General features: G+C 40.9%; 1 long non-coding RNA gene across 1 annotated transcript; it reads left to right on the top strand.

Annotated features, from left to right (window-relative positions):
- The first annotated feature begins 11,524 nt into the window (after positions 1 to 11,524).
- On the top strand, positions 11,525 to 13,196 carry LOC121719948. Its single transcript, XR_006034410.1, has 4 exons — positions 11,525 to 11,709; positions 11,789 to 11,870; positions 11,946 to 12,004; positions 12,082 to 13,196. It is a non-coding gene; the product is annotated as an uncharacterized LOC121719948 (long non-coding RNA).
- The last annotated feature ends 7,341 nt before the right edge of the window (positions 13,197 to 20,537 follow it).

The raw sequence follows: 20,537 nt of genomic DNA, 5'->3' as shown, positions 1-20,537 counted from the left end.
CTTACCCTGGCAGCATTGTTTTGCAACTAAATACAGTGTCATTATGGGCTTTAGACCTCAACGTTTAAGAGCCTGGAGCAAATAACGTGTTTTGCCTCTGACAAAGGATGTACTTGGTTTGTGTGGATTGTGGTCATGCGGAGGATTGTAGGGTTGCCTCTAATGATTACTTTCATAGTCAATAAATCTGTTGATTATTCTCGATTAATCTATGAGTTATTTGGTCAATATGTCAGATAATGGTGAAAAAATGCCAATCAGTGTTCCCTAAGGCCCAAGATGCACTCTGTTTTGTCCATGTGCCAAAGATATTCTGTTTACTGTTGTAGAGGAGCAAGCCAACCAGAACATAATCTAGTTTAAGAGGCAGCAATCAGAGGATTTTGAGTATTTTTCCTTAAAATATTACTCATCATTTATTCTATGCTTGACTTTAGGATGGACTCATATGGTGGTGAACAATCATTAACTTGAGTGCTGTGTAGAGGTATTATGGGCGACCTTACATGATTTTCTCACCATTGTGGTCTTTGATGATTTTTTTACAATTTTCGTAAAAATAAGTGAAAACGACCCAAGAATACAGAAAACATTATGAAGAAAGAATGATAGCCTTATAATCATAATATAATATATAATGTATAAATATAATGTGTATATTATAATGGAGTGTCCTGATCTGCAGTGTATGGGTCCTATCAGCACTATTAGTAGTTAGTAATTTATTATATATTTATATATTAGTAATTTTGTGCCCCTGCTGCGCCTTGCGTTTTTGCAGAGGCGCCCTGACTGCTACGGATTGAGAAAAGTTCAACTCAAAGTGGAAAAGCGCCCAACACCATTCACGTTTTTATGAAAACATAGTCCTCTCATTTTACAAGCGTGTAGCGAAGGGAAAGCAGTGACCCCACCCGGTCTTGAACCCGGGTCTCTGGGGCTATGCTTATGTTTTTTCACAGACAAGCTTGTGGGTGTGCAAGTTCATTTGTGATGGACGCATGGCGGAATAATGTTAATTGCACTGACCACAAACTAGCAAAAATGCCGGGTGTAAGATACAGTAGGGCCCTAAATGTGAGAAATCAGTGAGCCGTAGATGCTTTTGAAAGACTTATAGATATCTGTTCATGAAGGACATAGTCTCACCCACGAGAATGGGGTAATATAAAGATAGTTATAATGATAATCATAATAATGATATTAAAATAATAATATACAATATACTGAATGCACACAGAATAGTATAGTGGCTCAGTAGGTAGAGGAGTCGTTCAGAAACTGGAAGGTTTGAGCCCAACTCCTCCTGACCCTGTGTCCTAGAGCAAGACACTTAACCCCAGTGCTCCCGATGAGCATGGGGGCCTTGCGTGGCAGCCTCTGCCATTGGTGTGTATGTGAATGGTTGAACTATATAAGCGCTATATAAATGCAGTCCATTTACCACACACACACACACACACACACACGTTATATTGCCCTCTGGTCTTGTACAGCCGAATTATAGCCTTTAGCAACCACATTCTAGCTTGTGACATATTGATACACTTGATAAATGGATAAATTTGATTGGATATATGATTTACTGGACTTCATATCAGCTCAACTTATGTTGACTCGTCATTTTAACATGTTTAACCCCTAAAATGCTCAATATCTTCTACAACAGACGCAATGGCGAAATATAAATGTCTACCTTTTAGCAACAGCGTTTTTGTTAGGGAACACTGGAATGAATAAAAAACCCTTTGTAATTAAATGTCATTTACAAAAAGACATTGTACCATACTGAAAGCTAATATTTTGTCACTAGCAACCTACATCTGTTTTCTGTCAAACACTGTTGCATTTTCAGCTCTGAACAAAACCGTTCAGGAGTTTTTCTGGTCTGAACCGCTCTGGTTCGGGCATAGTCGCTCCACAACAGAACAAGTCCAGACCGAACTTCCCGACCTCAAATGCTGTGGGCAGAATTAAGTTTGGCTGGCATCCTGGCTAGTTCTGTACAGCTCTGGAAAAGATTAAGAGACCATTGCACATTTTGCAGATGTCATCCTACAGTTGCTGAGTGGCATTCAAATGAGTTGATGGTCATATTCAAAATGAACAGACCACTAATAATTTGAATGACCGTCAACTCGTTCAAATGTCACCCAGCAACCGTAGGATGACAAACGGAAAATGTGCAGTGGTCTGTTAATCTTTTCCAGAGCTGTGTTTCCTTCCTTTTTGCATTTGTATTTGTCCCTCATGCTTGTATTGTTTTTATATGCTGTTATCTGTTCTCAGATCGCAAAGCAGAGTTGCCTTGAGTGTAAAATGCACTATACAAATAAAGTTGCCTTGTCTTGCTTTGCCTTTAAAGACAATTATTTCATTTGTCATTTGCTTTTACTTGTTACTGTTACTATTCTTTGCATTTCTGTGAAAGCACATTGAATTACTTTGGTGTATGAAAGGCATTATAATAAATAACATATATAGTCCGTGTGTGTGTCCTTTTAAATGAAAAGAATATGTCCATACACTGATGTGAAGCAGATATCTTGATGGGTTGATGATATTTTTCACATACATTTTGAATTATGTATAAAGATGTTTTTGTTTCAATTTACTTGACGGTATCTACATAAAAGTGGCATGACACTGTCATGAACAAGGCATAAACATTATAAACAAGTCATAAACGTTTATGACATACAGAGGCGGACAGAGTACACAGCTTCATTACTTGAGTAAAAGTACAGATACCCTTTGCTAAATTTTACTCAAGTACAAGTAAAAGTACAACAGTCAGATGTCTACTTAAGTAAAAGTGCTGAAGTACTTGTTTTTAAAAGTACTTGAGTATCAAGAGTACAAGAGTAGCCTACATTTTCTAAATATTGCATTACTACTGCCACAGTGCTTACATTTATGTACAGAAACGTCCTACATGGAGTTTTGAAAAATGTTAATGTTAATAGCTTGGAGAATGTAAAAGGAATTGAAAGTAAAATCAAGTCATTTTCATCTTTTTACCATGTTGCCAGGGATGGGCAGTATTTCTAATACATGTATATAAAATACGTTTTTCAAATACAAAATACTATTTTGTAATTGAAACACTTGAAGCGAAAACTATCATTAACTTGTTCAGAAAATTGAAATAGTCTGGCGAGGTGGGGCCACAGGTAGGCACATTCCCGGGATGGACCTACTGCGTCTTCATCCATTGTTTCGTCCATGGTTTCGTCTCTTATCTAAATCTGACCGTGGAGTTGACTTTGCCGGAAAGCTGAACGTGATTACTGATAGGCTGTCCCAATCAGTGGCGCCTGCACAATCCAATCACGCACACACACGAGGGAAACAACAAATTGAGGGTTGAGATTTTTCTTTTTTCCTTTTTTTTTTAGAAGAAGTAACGGGTACTCACGGTTATGGATAGAAATGTAGTGGAGTAAAGAGTACAATAATTGCCTCTCAAATGTACTTGAGTAAAGTCATGAATACTCCCCAAAAATGATACTCGAGTAAAGTACAGATCCCTCAAAATTGTACTCAAGTACTGTACTCAAGTAAATGTAGGCTACTCCATTACTGTCCGGCTCTGATGACATAACGCTTCCGTTACTCACTTCTGTCAAGTGTCATTCGTTTTTTTTTTTCATGACAAATTAGGGTTAGTGTCATTCGGTTTTTGCCATGACAAGTTATGACAGTGTCATGTCACTCTTATGTAGATACCGTCAAGCAAAGTGTTACCAATGTTTTGAGCATTCTGTCCTTCAGTTCTATGTCCAGCCCATCGAGACTGTTTATTTGGTTGGACCTGTGCTTGACCTCAGAAAAAGAAAGCACTCGCAGGGAGGCTATGCATCTTTTCCGTCATTACAGTAAAGGTTTTGTCTTTTAAAATGCTTTTTATACACTGTTTGTTGCATTGTAATAACTGAGAATATTGGTCAACTTCTGCTGGAAAAACTGTTTTGTAGCAACCGATTCTTTAAACGAACACCCAGCAACCGGTCCTTTAAACGAACACCCAGACCGGAAACCAGCAGCGGTCATATCAAAATAAGAGCACAATATGAAACACATAAAACCATGTCATGGAGACATAACATACATCTCTTAAAACATGATAACCGGAGAGCTAGGGACCTTGAATGGGAGAACTCCAAAACTTTTTTTCTAGAATGCAAAATTGCAGATACTTCCTGTGCCTGGGCCGGGCGGTATTAATAATGCATCCTTCAGGTCGACGAGGACCAACTAGTCTCCCCACTAGACACTGTTCAGTATGTGATGCTGTGTAATTATCCTGAAAGGTATTTGATTCAAATAAGCATTCAGGTGCCTGAGGCATATCGGTCTAAGTCCACTCTCTCTTTTCGGCATGATGAAGTATCTGCTGTAAAACCTTTTCTGTTTGTCCTCCACAGGGACTGGCTGATGCTTTGCGGCCAACTCACTGATCTCCTCTCTCAAGATCGCAAGGTGATTGGGGGGAGGGGTGGCTGGGAGCAGCGGGTAGGACTTCTGTGCATGCCCGCCAAGCGCTGAAGTGAGTGGTGAGGCATAGAATTGTAGAATTGAGTGAAAGTAAGTGCTTGCCAGAGTTCACAGAGCTTGCCAGAACTCTCCGGACATGAGTGCATCCACAGGGGCTGGAGAAACCAGAAGTGGGTTTATAAAATATAGTTTGTGTGTGTGTTTGGGGGGGGGGGGGGGGGGGGTTGCCCGACATGTATCAGCAAGCCCCACACACAGCACTCGGCCAACGGCGAGTATGACGGCACGAAGAGCAAAGTCCAGAGCGCTCTGCAGCTCGGTGAGCATGTCAGACATCTCCGAGGCCGGGATAACGGTGTTTAGTGCTCGGCATGGCTGCCCCACACACACGTATGCCCTCTCAGCAAGAGAGAAACAGTGATGCCACTTTGCTTCATCAGCAGGGAAGGCTTGCCACTGGCCCACAGGCCATGTGGGGCGAGGTAGAGGGCCACCGCCACCTCTACACACAGCAAGGAGGTATACCTGAGTGCAACAACTCCTTAAGTTAGAGTGGTCAGTGCCTTGGTAGGCTAATTGTCGAGCCCACCCATTGAATGGGTAGCAGCTTGGCATGAAGCTGTGCACAGGCGTTAGCAGGGCTTTAAAGATTAAAAGACAACATTTTGCAAGTCTTTTTTCTGGATTTGAAGAGTCAAATAAGAATAGATTATTGGTAATCTGAAATTGGTATCTCTGGTCAGACCACACCAAATTTTAAGGCTTGTATGTCAAACTCTTTTATCTCAAATCTGCAACTAGTTTCTGTAAATGTGATAGAGCATATGAGTGCGTCAAACTATGTTACTGTGCGCAAACTGCTCGATTAAGAGGGATTCTCCACACTCGGACACCGTTGAACCTAGTGCCACCAATACCACCAACACTCCTGCAACAGCAAATGAGCATAAACTCGACCAGTAGGGTTTTTAGACACTGCTGCATAAGAACTTCTGTCTCCCTCTCCACCCTCTCCATGTTTGGGTACTGTCTGTCCACTAGCCACTTTTTACCACTGTCTTACTGCCTCACTGTTTGCGTGCTATATTAGCACATATGCATAACCCCTCCCTCCATCCCACAGCCGGATTGTGGCCACACTTATACCTTTACTTAATATAGTTATATATAGCACCTTACCTTACAATGCACAGAGAATCACAGGCTCAGTCCCTGACTCAGTCATTGCAAGTGCCTCATGATTAATCACCCACTATGTGGATACTGTTTTTAGACTTGATTTAGATTTAGTGTTATTTAGTATAATTTGTATTTTAGTATATTCTTCATCTTCTACTGTTCTTATTGCTTAGTTGTGTTTTTATATTATATACTTTTAACTACTTTTTTCTGCTGTAAGTGCATGTTGTGTGTGATGTCTGTATGCTGAGACCCTGAATTTCCCCTTGGGGATCAATAAAGTAATCTATCTATCTATCTATCTAGCTATCTAATCTATCTATGAAATGTTTCGACGTGATAGCTCGCCCTCACTCACTAACCGTGTCAGTGTCAAAGCTGACGGCAGGCGGCATTTGTGCAGGCAGCTACAGATACTGTTTCTGACGTGATTTAACATAATATTTTGATCGAACGGGTTGCACAAATCTGCACATGATTAGGGAAGTGCGGACTGCCTTTGTAACATGATCGAACATAATATTTTGACTTCCCAGGGTCCCTTACTGGTCCTGTGCCCCTGGGAAAGTGTCCAGTTGCCCTATAATCCGGCCCTGGTTTGTCTTTTGCGTTCAGGTCAGGTTCAGGTGAGGAGTAGCCTAGGTGTATTCAGGTGAGGAGAGCTCTAATTAGATATATCAAAGGCATACGTGTGGGTCAAATACAGGCTCTTCTATTCTGCCTCATCGTAATGCTTTGCTTTTTGTGTATCCATATCACCCGATGCTCGTATTTAGGTCATTCACGTGTATTACATTACATTACATTACATTACATTTAGCAGACACTTCTTGACCAAAGTGACTTACATATGTCAGCTATATTACAAGGGATCACATTGTCCCCGGAGCAACTTGGGGTTAAGTGCCTTGCTCAAGGGCACAGCGGTGGAAGCCGGGAATTGAACCGACAACTTTCAGGCTACTGCACGCTAGCCCAGCTCCTTAACCACTACACTACCACTGCCCACTGTATGTCACCATAGACTGTATAAAATAGGTGCTGACTTGCCTGCCATGCACTTTAACATCAGCTGTTCTAAGACGGGGCTGCACAATAGAATGTTTGGTCTGCCAGGAGGAATGTATAATGTTACCACCCCCGAAAGGGCGTGAGCACCTGCTGCATGGCAGCACCTTGAGTCAGCCTTACCATACAGCGCCTGCAGTGGGGGAAAAACGAAATTGTATTTTACCTCATCGCTCGTATTTAGGTCATTCATATGTTGACCATACAATATAAAATAGGTGCTGACTTGGCTGCCAGGCATTCCTTTTCCGGCTGGCGCAGCAGGTGGCATATAGGCTACTTGTATAAACCTATAAACCCAGACTTTGCTTGCAGTTGCAAATAACAAAAATCAAATATTTTTATGTGAAGTTACAGAAGAGAATTGACAGCTAGCTTCTTCTCTTTCCTTCGACTTGATTTTTGCTGAACCCTTAGGCTATGTTAAGGCAACTTGGAATGAAACCTCGTCGAGGTGAGTTGTTTTCAAATTTAGTAGCAAGGAACATGTATTTAACTTGGACTACTCTCACAGCGATTTGTTGGCCTAGACTTTTAACTTTGACATAGTCCTACCATCAGTATGTACTCTTGATCCCATGAGGGAAATTTGGTCTCTGCATTTATCCCAATCCGTGAATTAGTGAAACACGCACAGCACACAGTGAACACACAGTGAGGTGAAGCACACACTAATCCCGGCGCAGTGAGCTGCCTGCATCAACAGCGGCGCTCGGGGAGCAGTGAGGGGTTAGGTGCCTTGCTCAAGGGCACTTCAGCCGTGGCCTACTGGTCAGGGTTCAAACCGGCAACCCTCTGGTTACAAGTCCAAAGTGCGAACCAGTAGGCCACGGCTGCCCTAACAATCACCTACTGCCTACTATGATTAATTTGCTGCACCTACCAATGAGTTTAATACAGTATGTTAATTTCAAATAACTTTTAGTTTACAGGTGGAAAAAGCGGTGACATATTTGGCATATTTCTATTTTAATTTAATACGTTTCATTTGTCATCAGGGATGGAGGTAGCCTATTCGAGATCTCAAAATCGTCTTTGGGCAAAGGCTATTTAAATTAATTTGGCCTCGGACAGATAGAGGAGAAAAGTAGATGTACCGCAAAGTGGTGCAAAATATGTCCTGCACATTTTCACCGCAAAAATAAATCACGCTTCTCAATTTGTCTCAATTGCAACTTTTGTATGTAAATGAGTATGCATGTGTACGTTTGTGTATGTCTCTGTGTGTGTGGGGGGGGTAATTATGGGGTGTGTGTGTGTGTTTGTGTGTTCACTTGTGAGTGTGTGCTTGTGTGTGTTTGTGTGTGTGGGGGGGAATGGTGTGTGTGTGTGTGTGTGTGTTTACAGTATGTGTGTTTATGTGTGTGTGTGTCTGCTTGCCTGCGTGTGTGCATGCATGTGTGTGTGTGTGTGTGTGTGTGTGTGTGTGTGCATACCCTGGGACGGCGGAACGCATGGGCATTCTGGGCAATTAATCAGGGCGCCAAACTACCAGGGGCGCCACAGCGCGGCAAGCTATAGGCTACAACAGAGGTCTTCAACAGGGGGTCCGTGACCCCCAGGGGGTCCGCAGAGCAGAGGAGTCGCAAAATCTACAATTTTTTTTATTTTGTATGCCATATATATAGTAGGGGGATCTCTGCTCTGGCTCTCCATCAGTTTGGGGGTCCCTGGCGTGAAAAACGTTGAAGACGATCACATTTCACTTTATTGACACCCCACCTCCCCTTCTCCCAGGTATATGGTTCCTGGCGTTTTGCCTGTTAATTAGGACTGCAGTGCCTCTATACTGTACTGTGCATCGGCAGTCAAATGGTTCAGCTCTCTGCAAGCTCAGTGAACCAACACAACCAAACTGTGATGCAGACTGGGCCATCAATGTAAGAACAACTCTCTCTCTCTTTCTCTCTCCTATACATGTAAAGTATACATGCAATAAGCCTGGCTATAAAATGTTGCTGTTAATGTGTGTTTTCTCTGTGTTAAGGGTTATGTTGTGGCCCATGAGGACGATGTGGACAAGTCTATAGTTCTTCTGCGAACAGCAGACTCTCTCATTCTTAAAGATTACTATGTCAACATCACCTACATGGTGGACTGCTCAAAGGTACGATGGTGTAAAAAACCTTTGCATAATGATGTTGAAAGTGATTTTATTTAATGTTACAATTGATTTTTTACAATAAAATGCTACACGATTTTTGCATATTTAAATGTACAATTCAACAACAAAAGTTATAAAAAAAATGCATAAAAAAATAAATACAATGAAATAATTTCTCTTTCTTTCCAACTTTTTGACAGGGACTCTGTGAAATCCCCTGCAATGTTAAGTAATTGTGTACCTTACAATTGCTATCGTTCTGCATGTTTAGATCACTAGCCTCTTTTAACATCAGACTGATTGTGGTACATACTTTTTGAGAAATGGAATGAAAACAGATGAACATGTGTAGCTTCTAGGGCCATGTGGCCTGTGTTTATTCTCTTGTGTTGTGGGGGGAAAAGCACCACGACTAGTTGGGTCTCACTGTGTGTCTTATTGTTAGACACATACTCTTAATCACACTAACAGTAACATTCCCAGAAAGAGAAAGGGAGAATTACCACTTAGATCTTTTCTCAAAGGGACGTATGGTATGTGCAGTATGTTATGATTGCATAATGTAGAATGGTGCAGGATTTATTGTACGAGTCTATTAACTGGCTTAATCATTGTACCCTGCATGGTGAATACCTCATTGGCATGATTAGGTGATGTGGCAATTTCAGTGTGGGGTAAAAAGTGTGGGGCAGGACCATAGCAGTCCTCTGAGGCTCAGCATACAAGGATTAGTGACACACAGCTGTAACAGGAGTTTCCAAAAGATAAACGCAGCTCATTTGTCCCTGCTCCATGTGTACTACAGATGCTGTCTCCTCAGGACCGAGTGAAGCTCCACATGAGGACGACAAGCAGATATGGAGGGCTTTCTTCGCTGTGACGGTCGTCGTCTTGCCTCTTTCAGTAATGATCTGCTGGTGGAAGAAGAAGGGGTAAGGAACTGATTCATCTGAAGGGTGGAGTCCACTGGTGGTGGAAGAAGAAGGGGTAAGGAACTGATTCATCTGAAGGGTGGAGTCCACTGGTGGTGGAAGAAGAAGGGGTAAGGAACTGATTCATCTGAAGGGTGGAGTCCACTGCTGGTGGAAGAAGAAGGGGTAAGGAACTGATTCATCTGAAGGGCGGAGTCCACTGGTGGAATCCGATGCACTTCTTGCCCTTACGGTCCTCTGTAAGTGTAATCTGATTGGCTGTTGAGATCAAACAGGTTCTGGTTACTTTAGGTAGATTTGGTTGTAGTAAATGAGTCATCATGCATCTAGACGGATATTTAGAAACAAGACAGGCACTTATCATCCATGTTGACATTGTGTACATTTTACACTGTAAAATGTAATTTGTTGGCTTTACTTAAAAAAAAATTAGGAAACCGATCAATTTTTAAGTTGTTATAGCTGAAAAGAAATGTGTTAGGACAACTCATATAATGGTAGTACACTTGAGTACAGTTTACTCAAAAATCATTAGTTGTTATGACAAAAAAATGTTAGTTCAGTCAACTCATGTCATGGTAGTACAGTGAACTCAAAAATCATTAGCTCATTTCACTAAGGAAAATTCAGTTTAGACAACTGAGCTATGTTAAGTTAGCAGTTCTCATTAAGACAAGTTATCCTTACAAGGCTAAATGTTCACAACTCTAAGTCAGATGTAAAATTCCATGACTTTAATTAAGATAAAATAACAAAAATAAATAACATCAAATAAATGCAACCTTTGTTCATGATTATGGACTGTACCTTTAAGTGTTAAAGGGCCTATGGCAATTACAAAGTGCTTGGTATGATATGACATACAGGACCATATCTCAGTTTCATAGGAATGGGTGTACTAACTGTACTGTTAGTCTCAAGGTTTTTGAGAGTGATGGTGATGGTGAAAGAGGGATTTAAATATGGTCACATTTATAGTTAGATTGATTTTTTTTTTAGATCCAGCGAAATCGCTATCTTACCACGTCATGGCATGGATGGATCACCATATAAAAATGAAACAGATTAATGAATACATGGGGAAAAAATTGTACTATAATACATTTTTTCATTGTCCCATAGAGGTTTCCAGAAGGACCAGAGGGGAGGAGAGGAACTGAAAAACCTTAAGCCATTGCAGGGGGGCCAGCTGAACGATGGCAGGGGTGATGAGATAAAGATGTGATGCAGCCATCTTCATTGTGTCAGTAACCTCCTGTCCAACTTCTATTTCAGTATCTTAACTTACGTACGTAGGGAGGTTACACAGTCATATGTATTTGATGAACTCTGACATCAATCATTTTTTAGGGGGGGGGGGGGGTAAAAAATATTCTATAAATGGCATAAGGCTATTTTCATTACAGTAAGGTAATTTGGGTGTTTGCTATCTATTCAAGTTGTCCTATACTGTGTATCTGTATCTGTACTGTGTGTAGCTTTACTTTACATTGGTATCCTGTCATGCCACTGTTTTTTTAACTGTACATAAATGTGACTTGCCTTGTTATATTAAACTTCTATGTGCAAACAATTAATTTTCTCTTTTTTGTCTGTGGCTATGTGTTGAAGAGGTAAGAAACTGATTAAAAATGCCTCATCAGTTTGTAAATGGGCGCTTTGTTCAAACAAAATCACTCATTTGGTGACCTTTCTTTGTGATCTGATGCTGATGTAGCCGGACAAGTCCTTACCTGGAGCATTGTGATGGGTTTTGTTGTGTCTCGCTCCTGCCCCACCTACTTCGTAAGTGGGTAATTGGCAGCTGTGCTCCATAAAAAGGAAGCGCGGCTATCCAGGGCAGACGTCTGCTTTGTCCAGGGACTACTCTGACCGACCTATCGCCTATCCCCGACGTTTGGCTGTAGTTTGTTCCACCATTTGCTCCAGGTAGGCTTGAGTCTTTGTCTGATGAACATTCGTTTGTGCACTGATGTGCCGGAAAGTTCAGAACTTGTTTACATTCCAGTAACAGAAGTCGCTGCTAAACTACTGGCTGGATATTCTCACGGCTGCTCTTTCCCCCGGTGTGCTCATCAATTCCAGCTTAGGTAGGTGTACTCCTTCCTGTGTGCAAACATTATCGCATAGCTAGGCCACTCGTTTACGTTATCTGTTAATTACAGCAACATCACAGAGTGTTGCGCTGTCCGGGCTCCCTACATCTGACGTTAGCTGTTGCATGGTAGGTTGTAGCTTTATTTACCTCGATTTACCTAAATTAAGCATAACGTTAGAGTAATGACTCTTTACTCCTTATAGGATCTGTATGGTATCCTGATGTGGTGACGGCCTTGCTGTTTTGTTCCTGTTTTGGGGTTTGCTGTGTGGAGCGCCTTCCGCTTCTCTCTGTGGCCTACCATCGCTGCATCTCTGATGCATGATTGCTAGCTAACCTTGTGGTGGCTATCTGCTTGGGCCTGTTTAGTGCGGACGTGCGTGTTTGTTGCATGAGTGTGCATGTGTGGGAGTTTGGTTTGCTTGCTGCTCTATTGATGCTCTGTGCTTTGCTCTGTATTTTGTTTTGTCTTATTTGTACTCATTTGTTTTTGTTTTTTCTACTGCATGTACTGTCAAGTGGGCTTTCCCTGTGTATGTTGCTTGTCTCTCCTGCTGGGGGCTACATTGGGCGCATGTTGGAGGGTTTATTCTCCTCTGGTGGTGTTTATCCCTTATTGTGTGTGCTGTGTTAATTAGTTTAGATAAGTCACCTTTTCATTTTGATTTGCAGTGTGGTTTGAATCACAGATTTCGCCTCAGAGGCTTTGACATCTGCCCTCTACGGTAAGCCCAATCTAGTTTAAACATTGATCCTGACAATCTAGCCTTACATGGTGTTGCTCTGGTATTGAAGTGCATGTACATTGATCCTGTTTTAAATAAATTGTAGTAGTTTTGTATTGTAATCTCACGTCTCTGCCTATTATTCAGACTACCAACTTGTGTGACCCTAGTGGTAAACAGGAAATTATCAGGTTAATTTAACGGGTAGGTTCCTGGGTAACAGGGTATTAGAACCTGGTGACTGTTTATACACAAGGTAGGCTACTGTCACACTGACACACAGATAAATCACACACAAACACAGCATAAGCTCAAGTTAGAATTTACATATATGGTTATTGTATTTTGCTGACGCTTTTGTCCATTCTGCCAACAAGGAACCACCCTGCAACAATGTCATTATTATATCAACAAGAGTTGATACTGTTCTGGTATAGATTGCTGTGCAGAAAACCAATGTGATTAACTAAGATATCACCTAGTAGCAGAATTTACAGAGCCTGCAAAGGACCATGGTATTTTTTAGAGGACATTTATTTTAAGAGCTCTTTTTGCGTTCTCTCGCAACAGTTCTGTACGGAGCCCCTTGGGGACATGAGCAAAAAAAATTCTAAAGTTTAGTTTCATGTGCTCATGTGAAACTTTCATGTGCTCACATGAAACTTTCGCACATCATGTGCGCACATGAAAGTTTCACTTGAGCACATGAAAGTTTCACTTGAGCACATGAAAGTTTCATGTGAGCACATGAAACTAAACTTTAGATTTTATTTTGCTCATGTCCCCTTAGGGGCTCCATAGTTCTGTGTTCCCTCACAATACTTTTGATTTTTGCTAGAGAATGCAAAACTGAAAGTGAGGGAACCCAAAAATATTGCACAATAGAATCTTGAAAAAATTAATTCCCTCAATAAAAATAAATCGACCCAATTAACCATGATCCTTCGCTGGCTCCTTAGGAACGTGTCTTTTTGTTAAGAATATGCATTTCTTTATGTATGGAGCCCCCAAAGAACCATGGTGGGAATTATTTTTTAGAGGTGGACATATCATTTTAGAGTTCATTTTGCATTCCCTCGCAATCAGGGATGTAGTGGTAAAATAAGAGGTGGGTAAACTATGATTTCTGTTATCACGATGAGGTGGACTGCGCCATGCGGTAGGCTATTTTTAAAAAAGGCGTTCAGAACATGTTTGAGTGTTGATGAGTGTACATATTGTGAATGTGGATAACAGTGTGATTTTTGAATGTAAGTTGCAGTTGGTGAATAAACTCTTGAGAGGTGGATAAACTCTAATAAGAGGTGGATACATTTATTTCTGAAATTTCAGAGGTGGATAAACTGTGTTTACAGGCCTCCACTACATCCCTGGCCTGCTCACAATAACTTTTGCGTTCCCTCGCGAATTTTTGGTGTTTCTCACAGAATCAAAAGTATTGTGCGCGAACGCAAAAATATTGCAAGGGAACACAAAACTGATTGTGAGGGAGGAAGCGTAATAGAAAGTTCAAAAAATAAACTCCTCATTAAAAAAAAAAAAAAAAATATATATATATATATATATATTAATTATATATATATAATTTCCTAACATGGTCCATCGGGGGGGCTCCATAGACCTATTTATGTGGTAGCCTATTTTAGTTTCTCAAAATAAATTTGCTTCTCTTCAAGGTTGTTTTCCATAAATGTTTTCATTATGAGATTACGATAAATCACCAAAAGATTTGTTTTACCTGTTTTTAGGCAACTTTACCTGGAGTGCCATTAAAAAATAAATTCCCACCATCTCCCTTACCGAGCTGGATTTCCTATTGATTCAGTGAGGCTTGTCCAAATACAACCTGCAGGGGGAGCATATAGGCTCATTCTTTGCCCCCATTTAAACAATATCATAATGACTAGTCAGAGAATGTCTAATAGGAATGAGAGCGCTCTCCGACGAGTGCAGAATAAATGGAGGTCTACGGAGCTAGCCTATTCCCTTCAAAAAATCCTCGGGATATCATTTTTTTTGTATAGTAATTTGAATGTTGCATTCGAAAGGGGAGGCGAATAAATTCACACTGTTGAGTATTATATATATTTTTAAGTATTTTAATTGTTCTAAAAAGCCTTTCAAACATGTCCATGTCATTCATTAGCACAATGCTAGCATGTTGTGGGCAAGAACGACCCAACTGTAAGAAATGAAAAGGACATAAGTACTCGTTCATTCAACTTTAGATCTAGGCTATAATCCATAGTGAACTTGCATAAACTACAATAGAATCTGCGAACGACAAGCAGGTGAAAGAGACTAATTTAGCCGTCTAGCCCCATAGACCCCCATTCAATCTGCGCTCGCCCGCGATCACCCCCAGTGGAATTCTAATGGAACTGCAACCGAGGTTGATACAATGGGGGTGTTGGGCTCTGTCTAGTGCAGGGGTCTCAAACTCAAATGAGCTGGGGGCCAATTCTGCCAACGTCATCTGATTGGAGGGCCGGCTTTTTCTGAAAATGCAATGTTCTTTTTTTCAAATACCACACAACTTCAAACAGAAAAGTATTATTTTGACATACGTCGCGGGCCGGAACTGGACCGGACGCGGGCCGGATTTGGCCCGCGGGCCGGGTGTTTGAGACCCCTGGTCTAGTGCTTTCGGTTTCCTTATTACGATCGAATCACGAGATGTTTGGTGGGTGGGATTGACACTAAAGGGTGAATAAGGAAATCTAGTAGCTTAATAGAATGTACGTGCTCTTTCTCCCATGCATTCTGAGTTCTGCGCAATATCAGAAAATCTGAATCTAAAAGTCTGCTTTGTATGAGCGACGGCTGCTATATTACTGTCGCAGGGGAATTTCCTCACGTCTTCCGGGATATTTTGCCACCCTGAGGTGTCATATTAACTTAGAGAAGAATCAACAACTGGAGGGTAAGTGCGCAATCGAGTCTTTTAAATGCATTAAAAATGACTTTTAAGACGTTTTGCTAAACCTAGGGCCTACTGTCTAACTAAGAAGTTGTTCCTTATTCTTATTTCAGGTTCATATGGCTCGTCGAGCAGGTGGGTGGTTAATTCATTACCATAAAATAATCGAGAATGTATGTTTAAGCCACAATTATGTTAATGTAACAAAGACTGTATGCAAGCTTGCAGTACTCAATAGCTGATGGATATGATTAACGCTGCTTGCATCATTTTTATGCTGCTTACGCACTTTGACGGCATGCGTCTGCATCTGGGAATGCGCAAACATGACTGAAAAATACAATTGTAGCACTTAGTTAACTTGCTGCTACAATTGTATTTGCATAGCGATTAAAGTAGTTAAACAAGGACTTTCTAGGAATAGGCCTACCTGCTACTCACTGAAACAATCTTTAGCAGAATTGGGTGGAAATCAAGTATAGACATCAAAACAAGTAAACATCAAAACAAAAGCGCAAAATTCACTTGCATGACTAATATGGATATAAATATGACAGAATCCATCAAACCATAACCTCTTAGATAAGATACTTAGACATACGATGTACAGTAGATGCTAACCTTGTACAAACACAGTGAAATGGTAAAGGCCTAATGGGAAAGGGAGGAGAGGAACTGTTGGGTGGCGTGAGGAAACCATCTTGAGTAACTGTAGTTGGTTGGTGAATTAGTGTCAGCTATGTCTGAAAGTGAGTGGACTCTTGTGCAATGCTTTAAATAGCTTCTGAAACACTGAATGTCTTAGCACTTTACAAATCCCTGAAGATGGATTTGAATATGAAACTCTGATTAGAGATTAGACAGACAACCTTTTTTCTACATCCAGCACATCCAGTCTAGGACTAAATAAAAAGATGTTGTATAGTTATTGCTTTGGTAGGCCTGTTTATTCAGGTTTGTGAGAATGTCCCTCTCTTTCTCTCTCCTTTTCAGGTGTGCGTTTCCTGTTGCTTTATTTATTGACTGCACCTGCCTCATCCCTAAACTGTACGGTACACCTGCAGTCTAACGGCTCAGCGCTTTACCAGCTGAGTGAACAAGCGCTGCCAGAATGTGGGGTGGACTGGGCCATTAATGTAAGAACAGCTCTTGGTTGTGTTCCTATAATTACAGTGCATGCAAATGCACTGTTCTGTTATCTGAAGTCGTCTTCTTCTTCTTCTTGTTCTTCCCACCAAATTTCTGCGTCTAATTCAGCTTTAACCGTTTAACGTAGAAACTTCGTTCAAACTTTGTAACGTAGGTCTTGAAAAGGACACCTGGGGAATGTATTTTTCACTTTTGTAAACTTTATACTTTTTGAGATATTAATAAAAAACAAGCTTATTTTCCCCCATAGACTTAACATTGGGCTGATGACATCACAATGGGCTAATTAACTTGATTTGCACCTGTATCAACTTCCAGCTGCTCAACTAGGACCCATCAAAGGGCCAGTTAAACTGATTGCACCTGTATCAACTGCTTTTTGCTCAACTAGGCCAACTCTCTGTGTCTCCATTCTACAAGGATATAAGGCACATTCTATGCAACTTTCTATCCATTCATCCTCTTCAAAAAATTCACTCATCCACCCATTAAACTATCCACCAACATCCATTAAACAATCTGCCTATCAACATCCATTCAACTTTCTGTCTATCAACATCCATTACACTATCTAAATTCAGCTTTTAAACGATATACTCTGTCTCAGGCTTTAAGCATACAATCTGGTTCTCTTAAGACTACAGATTCTTTTCCTATTTCCTCTGCCCACAACTGTTTCAAAATAAATGTCCTCACTACAATAATTCACTATTAAATAATTTAACTATTTAAACTACTCAACTATTTAACTGTTCAGACATTTCAACTGTCAGTTGTTATCAACTATGACTCCTGCCAACTGTTTCCAAATAAAAGTTTGTTTTGCATTTTATGTTAATATACAGTATGTATATTTTCATGCACTGGTAATTTCCTCGAAATTACATTTTCTAGTTCTGCATGTTATATGCCTGGCTGTAACAACGTGCTGTTTGTGCTTCTGTCGCTGTCTGTGTTCAGGATGCAAATGTGGCCAATGAAGACGATGTGGACCCCTCTGTGGTTCTTCACCGAACAGCAGACTATCTGCTTCTCAACGCCTATTATCCCAATACGACCTACACAGAGGGCTGCTCAAAGGTATGATGGTGAAAAATACCTTGCATAATTTGAAATAGACTTGATATAGGAATTAGAATCACCAAGGTTCTCTTGTTCAATGTTATTGGATAAGCAAGAAAATATTCATTACTGTTCGTAGCTTAGTGAACTGTGAACGCAGTACCATAGTGGAAAATAATCTATAACTCAAGAACAATTATTAATAATTCCTCCTCCATTTCATCTATTTTGACAGACAAAAGTCTTCTGCAAAGGTGAGTGATGTGTATCTTCTGTCTCACAATCTGTTGTGTTCTGCATGTATAGATGTAGACCCTTACTCCATTTCACTGTGATTATTTGTGAGTGAATATGTTAGTATGTTGCCACTTGCATCCTCTTTTTACAGTCACTGTCATTGCTGTTAGCGGTCACCTTCATGGGAAATAACATAAAAAGCTCATATAGGCGGTCATGATACAAACGCAATACGTGTGTTGGCTTTGTGTACTACAGACCCCATCCCCTCAGGTCTGAGTGAGGCCTCACATGATGACAGCAAGTGGACCTGGATAATCATTCCTGCTGTGGTGGCCAGTCTGGGTTTGGTCATCCACTTGGTCATCATCTGGGGGTGGAAGAAGGGGTAAGTAAGGAACGGTCTCGGCTTAACCTTAAGAACTGTCTCGGCCTAACCATAGGAACTCACGGTGGCCGACAGGTGCAAACGACGTGCAATTTATGACAACAGATGCAAATAGACAAAAAACGTGCAAATAGACAAAACACGTGCAAATAGACAAAACACAAACAACTTAAGAAAACATGTTCATCTTCATTTGACAACACGTGCACATCATTTAGAAAACGCGCTGCAAATTCAGAAAACATCTACATTTCAGAAACGAGCTGCACGCAATTCAGAAACACAACGGAAGTGTTTCCGGGGGGCACTTAAAATTGATGAACACCTCTGAATAGGTGGCAAAACTACATACGTACAGACAGTAAAGGAGAGGTGTTCATCACTTTTAAGTGCCATTAAAATGTTAAGATAAAGCCAAATACTTACATTTCAAGCCAGATTTCTTTAAACAGGAGCTGTTGTTGTCACACACCGTTCGCCACCTTTCAGAGGTGTTCATCACTTTTAAGTGTCCCCCGGTAACACTTCCGTTGTGTTGTGGATTTCGTTGTGCGTTTTTGAAATGTACATTGTCTGAATTTGCAGCGCGTTTTCTAAATGATGTGCACGTGTTGTCAAATGAAGATGAAGATGTTTTCTTAAGTTGGTTGTGTTTGATCTATTTGCACGTGTTTTGTTGATTTGCATCTGTTGTCATAAGTTGCACGTCGTTTGCACCTGTCGGCCTAACCGTAGCAACTGTCTCGGCCTTACCCTGGTGTCAGCTATTGAAATCCAGTATATTTTTTGTCAAACCCTTCTGAATTACTCTCACGGTCTGTTCTGGTTCCAGTGCTCATACACATTCCTGACTCTGTAATGAAACAAAAAAACAAAGTGGCTTGAACCAGGCCACATACTGTTGCTCTATTTCACCATTTCTCAACGAGCATAGAAGGGAAGGGGGTGTCATTTGATTGGAAGTTGCCCTCAGACAACAACTTTCTTCTTCATAATTACTGAATATATCATTTTTAAGTGCACATGATTGCATATGCTGTTTCAGAGGACCAGTGGCAGTGTATATATGTAAAGTGATAGCTTTAGTCATAGTTAAATTTAAAAAAAGAATTTGTTTGTATTGGTAGTTTGAAGGTTGGTGGGAGAGGCTTAAAGGCATCCTAAATATTTTCCCATATAAGTGCTCTAAGCAATGTTTCGTAACATCACTTCTGTTGACGTTCAAACAAAACAGAGAGCTAGCTCGCTACTCCCTCCTCCTTCCTCCCGTGCAATTGAAACTCTCCTAAACGCGCATCTCGTCAGTGATTGGCTGGAACAGTTTATGTTAGTTTTTATGGTCCAGGCTGGACCAGGTTGTTTTTTGCCATTTTTGGAGCCTGGGCTGTCCACAGAGATTGTGTGTTTTTAAAGTGTATTCAGGGCACAGGCAGCTAGCGGATGGTGAGGTGATGTTTGCTGTATGTGACAAAAAATGTAAAAAATATAAAAGTATTGGGCGACTAGTTGGAGTCCTAGAGCCCTTATTAGGTGGAGTCCTAGAGCCCTTATTAGGTGGAGTCCTAGAGCCCTTATTAGGTGGAGTCCTAGAGCCCTTATTAGGTGGAGTCCTAGAGCCCTTATTAGGTGGAGTCCTAGAGTCACAGGAGTATCTGCAACTGCATTGGCTACCTTTAAGCATTAAATGGGCAGTATATTATGGTGAATCCTTGTGGCAGCCATGTTACACTGCCACAGTTACTACTAGTTAACATTCACTATTTAATTTCCCACCAGCTTTCACGACATGTCAGTGTTACAAATTTAAGGGTGCAATTTCAAACAGGACGCGCTTGGTCGGTTGTAAAATGCGAGGTGCAATGTTTTCATAAAAAAAAGGCGAATGACGTCGGGCGCTTTTCCACCTTGAGTTGAACATTTTTCAATTTGAGGCGTTCTGAGCGCATAAGCAGTGTGCAAAACACTGTCAATATGAAGCAACATAAAAAGGTGGATCTCACCACAAAAACATATCCTGTCTCATCGCCGCGGAAGCCGAGTTGTGAATCAATGCAGTGGTGTGGTTAGCACCTTAGTATCAACCAACTTGTGACCCAGTCAACACAATTAATGCCAGAAAAATAAAATGAGCACGACTAAACATTGAAGGAAAACTAATATAGGATGATTCCATTCCAT

Source organism: Alosa sapidissima, chromosome 10 (assembly GCF_018492685.1).
Source record: "Alosa sapidissima isolate fAloSap1 chromosome 10, fAloSap1.pri, whole genome shotgun sequence".
In the NCBI taxonomy this organism is placed as follows: Eukaryota; Metazoa; Chordata; class Actinopteri; order Clupeiformes; family Clupeidae; genus Alosa; species Alosa sapidissima.
This window is presented reverse-complemented; position numbering and strand designations above follow the sequence as displayed.